The sequence below is a fragment of the Choristoneura fumiferana genome, chromosome 30 (assembly GCF_025370935.1).
Source record: "Choristoneura fumiferana chromosome 30, NRCan_CFum_1, whole genome shotgun sequence".
In the NCBI taxonomy this organism is placed as follows: Eukaryota; Metazoa; Arthropoda; class Insecta; order Lepidoptera; family Tortricidae; genus Choristoneura; species Choristoneura fumiferana.
The window spans coordinates 2,931,452-2,937,943 of NC_133501.1; the positions used below are offsets into that span (position 1 = coordinate 2,931,452).

Below are 6,492 nucleotides of genomic sequence, written 5' to 3' on the forward strand. Positions count from 1 at the left end.
CTCATTTTTAATTAAAGTATTTAATTTCAATCTGGGTTTTAATCAAGGCTCCGTTGTGTATCAAATACATAAATTGGTAGCCCATGAGGAGAAGAACAAAGTAAAATTATAACTCGACTTTTAATGCAATACAAGGCGCGTATGCAGTAAAGGCACGAAGATTGGATCGCTGGAAGGAAACAAATAGAAGTAAACCTTGTCTGGATTACCTAAGCTGGCGCAGGCCGTGGTATACGCAAAAGGAATCAGCTCGCGCAGCGCAGTCGCCAAAGATAAGTGCTTCCCTTTATCCTTCCCAATCAAGGTCATTTATTACCTTAGTGTAGTCAAAATTGAAAACAATTTTCTACAACTAAGTTAAATATACTTTCATTTGCGCAATAACGTCAATTTAAATCGTCCGAATACTTAAAGTTAACATTTAATTAAGATCCTAATTTCATGAAGGTGCACTAAACAACAAGTACCTGCCTATCTGTATTTGTCATTGTATATTTAAATTCATAAGATAATTGGTGGCCCATAATCAAAACATAAATCTTAATACCTACAAATATCTATTACGAAGTTAAATAAGATCTCATTTGCTGAATTAGTGGTTAAATTGTAGCCTAACTAAGTACCTGGGTGGCAATTAAATCTACCTACACACGTTATTAAATTAATGAGTAATTTTATTAATTAATTGTACTTAAATCCTCTTTTCTACAGTAAAACAACTATTATTAATTGTGTTGTTTTAAAGTATTGTGCCGACTATTCCAGGGCATCTTCGGGCGGCATAGCAACTAATTAGTTGTAGCCTGCGCCGATCAGCTGTGCGCGACCGGTTTGTTACGAGCTGCCTAGTGAGGAACGTGAGCATAACAAGTTTATTATTTCACTTTAATTGTTTACATTTTCGATCACGATATTAATATTGTTTTTATTTACTAGTTTTAATCTTTAATTACAATGGCACCGATTGATAAAACTTCATTAGAGCGATTAAAGGAGTTGCATGTAATGAGAAGCTCAATTAAAGGGCAAATTACCAAATTTAAGAATTATTTAAGTGCAATGAATGAATTAACACGCATGGAGAGTGTCGAACATGCCGAGTTAAGTCTTAAGCTTAGCAAATTTGAAGGTTTATCATTAAAATTTGATACTTTGCAAAATGAGATCGAGCTTCTAGACTCTGATAATTTATCTACGGAGATTGACGAGCGCGAAGCAATTGAGCACAATATTATTGTGAACATTGCTACGGCTAAAACCATACTTGATAAACACAGCATCATTGAAATGGAGCGACGTAATTCTGCCGTTATCGAGGCTCAAGCTCAATTTCACGATCATCAAGAGTTAGGGTTTAAATTGCCACAAATACAAATTTCCAAGTTTGACGGTGCATATTTCCGCTGGCTTGAGTTTCGCGACACGTTCGAAAACTTAATTCATAATAATAATCGTATAAAATCTATACATAAGTTTCATTATCTTATCTCCTATTTGGAGGGGGACGCGGCAAGAATTATTTCTAACCTCGAAGTGTCCTCGGCTAACTATGCAAAGGCCTGGCAGTTACTCAGTGAGCGTTATGATAATAAGCGGTTGTTAATTAACCATCATTTAAGTTCATTGTTTAACATACAAGCGCACACTCGAGAATCTGAAAGGGCTTTGCGGTTTTTGGTTGATCACGTGACGAAAAATTTGCGAGCGTTGGCTAGTCTAGGCCAGCCTACAGACAAGTGGGATATGTTAATAATATTTATGTTGTCTTCCAAATTAGATAGTCGCACTCTTTTAAAATGGGAAGAATACCGTAATACATTAGATGATGTACCTACTTTAGATCAATTTCACAAGTTTTTTAACCGATCGTGCTGACGTTTTGGAATCACTTAATCGTAATAAATTCGATAACAATAGTGCCAATAGCCAAAAATTCACACCCACGCCGTCGCGCTCAGCTGCTCCAACGACATCTTACAACTATAATAACAATAACAAAAACGAACGTGTCAATTACACAAAATCATTTTCTAGCATTAATCAAAAAACTAAAAAATTTACCTACGAGAATCAAATCAAATCAGTAACTTCCGTTTGCATTATATGTGGCAATAATCACAAAGTATTTGAATGTCCTATTTTTATCGGTAAAACTGTTCAAGAGAGGTTGACGGACGTTGCAACTTATAAGTTATGTGAAAATTGTCTTAGACAAGGACATCCCGTCAAGGAATGCCGCGGAGGTCCTTGTCGAGAATGTAAACAAAGGCACAACAGCCTACTGCATTGTGACTCATCAAATCCGCCCGTTATTAACAATTCTGCAACTACAAGCCAAACCTCATCTTTTGTTAACTTTTCTAAACTTAACCATAATCAAGTGCTTTTATCCACAGCATTGATTGAAGTATTAAATCCTAAAACAAATCAAAAGGAACGGGTCCGCGCGCTGTTAGATTGCGGTAGTGAGTCGTCCTTTATCACAAAATCTTTAAAGGAAAGGTTGTCATTGAAATCAAATCCTGTGGACTGCCTCAAGGTCATAGGTATTGGCAATAACTGTAACAATAATATTATAGAATGTTGTAACGCTCAAATAAAATCAATTAACAAATCATTTCAAGTTACTTTGTCGTGCTTTGTTCTAAACGAATTGACTAGTAACATACCGAAGTATCCAATAGATGTCCAAAGTCTAAAGATACCTAACATCTGCAATTAGCTGATCCTAAATACAACCAGCCAGCTTCGATTGAGGTTTTAATTGGAGCTGACATATTCTGGGACATCTTAGGTAGTGAACAGTACTCCTTAGGTCCCAAGAATCCTAAACTGCGTAATACTAAACTTGGCTGGGTAATATCCGGTCCTATAAATTCATTAAATCAACAAAATAAAAATCAACATGGTAAAAATAAAATTCATTGTAATCAAGCTATAATATGCAAATCGCAAGAACAAAACATAGAAAATTTACTAACAAAATTCTGGGAAACCGAAGAAGTCCCCATTAAACCGGTTTGGAGTCAAAGGGAACAAGAATGCGAAAAGCACTTTATGACTCATACAGTACGCCTAGAAACAGGCCGTTTCGAGGTTAAATTACCTTTTACCGAATCACCTGATTGTCTCGGGAACTCCTATAATCAAGCTAGAAAACGCTTTCTTAACTTAGAAAGAAAATTCAAGCGACATCCTAGCTTGAAATCAGAGTACTCAAAATTTATTAAAGAATATGCAGAATTAGGGCACCTGTCTGAATCTGCAACAAAAAAGCCATATCCTAATTATTTTCTATGCCATCATGCAGTGTTCAAAAATAGCGAATCTACTTCACTCCGAGTAGTGTTCGATGGCTCAGCTGCTGCCTCTTCTGGAGCATCACTTAACAGCATCTTAATGGTGGGTCCAAATGTACAGGACTCTCTTTTCTCCATTTTAATAAGAGCAAGGCAATACAAATTTATTTTATGTGGCGACATCGAAAAGATGTATCGACAGGTTCAGGTATTTAACGATGATCGCAATTTACAGCTAATAATATGGAGAGAAGATGAGTCCGAACCTCTCAGAACATTGCGATTAAATACTCTCACTTACGGCACAGCAAGTGCGAGCTATTTGAGCACGCGGTGTCTGCTACAGATTGGAGAGGAGCAGCATGATCATCTCATCAAAACTATCATTCAACAAGATTTTTATGTGGATGATCTGATCACGGGGTCAAACGATGAAAGTGAATTGCGTTATATTCAAAAATCGGTGTCAGAAGCCTTAAAGGCCGGATGTTTTAATTTACGAAAATATAAAAGTAATCTACAATCGCTGTTTGAAGATCCTAACCTAAATACGCGCGAGAATTTAACTATAAGTGAGTCCTCGAACACTCTCGGACTAGGGTGGAGTCCAGTCGACGACACTTTGCATTTTCCAATTTCAAATCTTCCTAAAAGTGACATTATAACAAAAAGATATATTATGTCAAACTCATTTAAAATTTTTGATCCATTGGGTTTGTTGAGCCCATACATAATACAACCAAAAATGCTTTTACAAAAATTGTGGCAGCTAAAAGTTGAATGGGACCAACCCGTTCCAGAAAACATAAGGGTTGAATGGGAAAAAATTGCTAAACAATTTTTTATTATTAAAAATATAAACATAAACAGGTCAGTGCTATGTGATTCGCCTACATTAATTGAAATGCACGTATTTAGTGATGCATCTCAGGTGGCACTGGGGGCATGTATTTACATAAAGTCGGTTGCTAAAAATAATGAAACCACCGTCAGATTGTTGTGTGCCAAGTCTAAGGTGTCGCCCCTCAAGCCCACAACCATACCGCGACTGGAGCTGTGCGGTGCTCTTTTGGCTGCTAGGCTCAGTAAGGCTGTCATTGATTCGTTGCGGTATAAACCGAATCGCGTAATTTATTGGTGCGACTCGAGCATAGTACTGGGCTGGTTAAATAATAACATTACTCAGCTAAAGGCTTTTGTAGCAAATCGAGTAAGTGAAATATTAGAAATCACCAAAACATCATCATGGCGATATGTACCCACTGCAGCTAACCCGGCTGACCTGGTGTCCCGAGGCGTGGATGCTGTTCATCTGCAGTCAATGGAGCTGTGGTGGTCGGGCCCTAGTTTTTTATCTAAACACGAAAGTGACTGGCCTACTTTAACTCAAATATCTGTTGAATTACCAGAAATAAGATCAAACGCAGTAACAGTAGCTGAGTCATTCATAAATTTTGAAATATACTCTTCATTAAGTAAAATAAAAAGATCTTTCGCATATGTAAAAAGATTTATACATAATGTAAAAAATCCTAATAACAAACGTTTAGGAAACTTAACTGTGGATGAGTTGGCTGAATCATTTAATATACTTTGTATACAAGCTCAACGCCAATCATTTCCTGATGAGTACTATACATTAGTTAAAAATAAAACATTAAGCCCTAAATGTAAAATATTAGCACTTTCACCGTTTATGTGCCAAGAGTTAATTCGCGTTGGTGGTAGAATCGATGCGTCTAGTTACAGTTATGAGAAAAAACATCCAATTCTCCTTCATGCATCGCACCCTCTAACCAAACTTATTTTTTTACACGAACATCTAAAAAATATGCACGCACCCCCACAATTATTGTTGGCCACGGTTAAAGAAACTGTTTGGCCCGTCAATGGAAGGCGGTTAGCTCGGCGCACGGTAAACAATTGTGTGCGCTGTAGACGTGTATGTGGCAAGACTCTGTGTCCAAAAATGGGTAATCTCCCAGCACAAAGGATAAATCCGGACTTTCCTTTTATTTCTGTGGGTCTAGATTTCGCTGGTCCTTTTATATTCTTAACCGTAAGGGGCGTGGTAGCCGACTAATTAAATGCTACTTATGCTTGTTCGTTTGTTTACGGTATAAATGTTTACACCTGGAAGCAGTTAGTGATTTAACTAAAAACACTTTCATTATGACACTTCGAAGATTCGTTTCGCGAAGAGGCAAGCCAGCGGAAATATTTTGCGACAACGGTCGTAATTTTGTCGCCGCTGCCAAAGAATTAGGACAGTTTTTAAAGGCAAATCAGGAAGCTTTATCTGATTTTGCAAATCAAGAAGGTGTCAAGTTTATTTTTACGCCCACTTACGCTCCTCACTTCGGCGGGATCTGGGAAGCCGGCGTAAAATCGGCTAAATACCATTTAAAACGCGTTATAGGTAACAGCCACGTAACTTTTGAAGAAATTTTGACGTTATTTGCGCAAGTGGAGGCGATTCTTAACAGTCGCCCCCTATGCCCTCTGTCATCATCCCCCAACGATTTTCTTTCCTTAACTCCCGGGCACTTTTTAATCGGAAGACCGTTGACGGCACTGCCAACGCCCCCGCTGGAAAATCACAAGGAAAATTCCCTACAACGTTACGCCCGCATTGAAAAGATTCGCCAACACTTCTGGAACAGATGGCAGAAGGAGTATATATCTGAATTGCAACACAGAACAAAATGGAGAACCAATACTGCAAGCTTGAACGTCGGTGATTTGGTTCTGATACATGAAGAGCACGTTCCCCCATTGTGCTGGCGTCTTGGACGAGTCACGCGCTTGTTCCCGGGATCTGACGGCATCGCGAGGGTGGCGGACATCACCACTACCAGAGGAATCGTACGACGGCCACTCGTTCGTCTGTGCCCGCTGCCAGTTGGTGACGACTTCAAGGGTTGAAATGTTCCACCTTTCAACGAGGCGGGAAGATGTTACGGCGTTCGCCTAATTTGAGACTGACAGAGTGTAGTGAGCTCGTGTGACATTGCTACTGCGCTGGCTACAGGCACTTTATCTGTTTTGACGGTTTTTAATAGGCCTACCGGCCGCACACTTTTACTACACATTACGATACATCAAGTCGCATCACCTTGTACCTCTCATTTTTAATTAAAGTATTTAATTTCAATCTGGGTTTTAATCAAGGCTCCGTTGTGTATCAAATACA

The 6,492-nt window shown here is 38.6% G+C and overlaps 1 protein-coding gene across 2 annotated transcripts in view; it reads right to left on the reverse strand.

The window, feature by feature from the left end:
• Orp8 (Oxysterol-binding protein-related protein 8) overlaps nucleotides 1–6,492 on the reverse strand; it is a 144,307-nt gene that overhangs the window by 63,455 nt on the left and 74,360 nt on the right. The gene's annotated exons all lie outside the window — the stretch shown is intronic.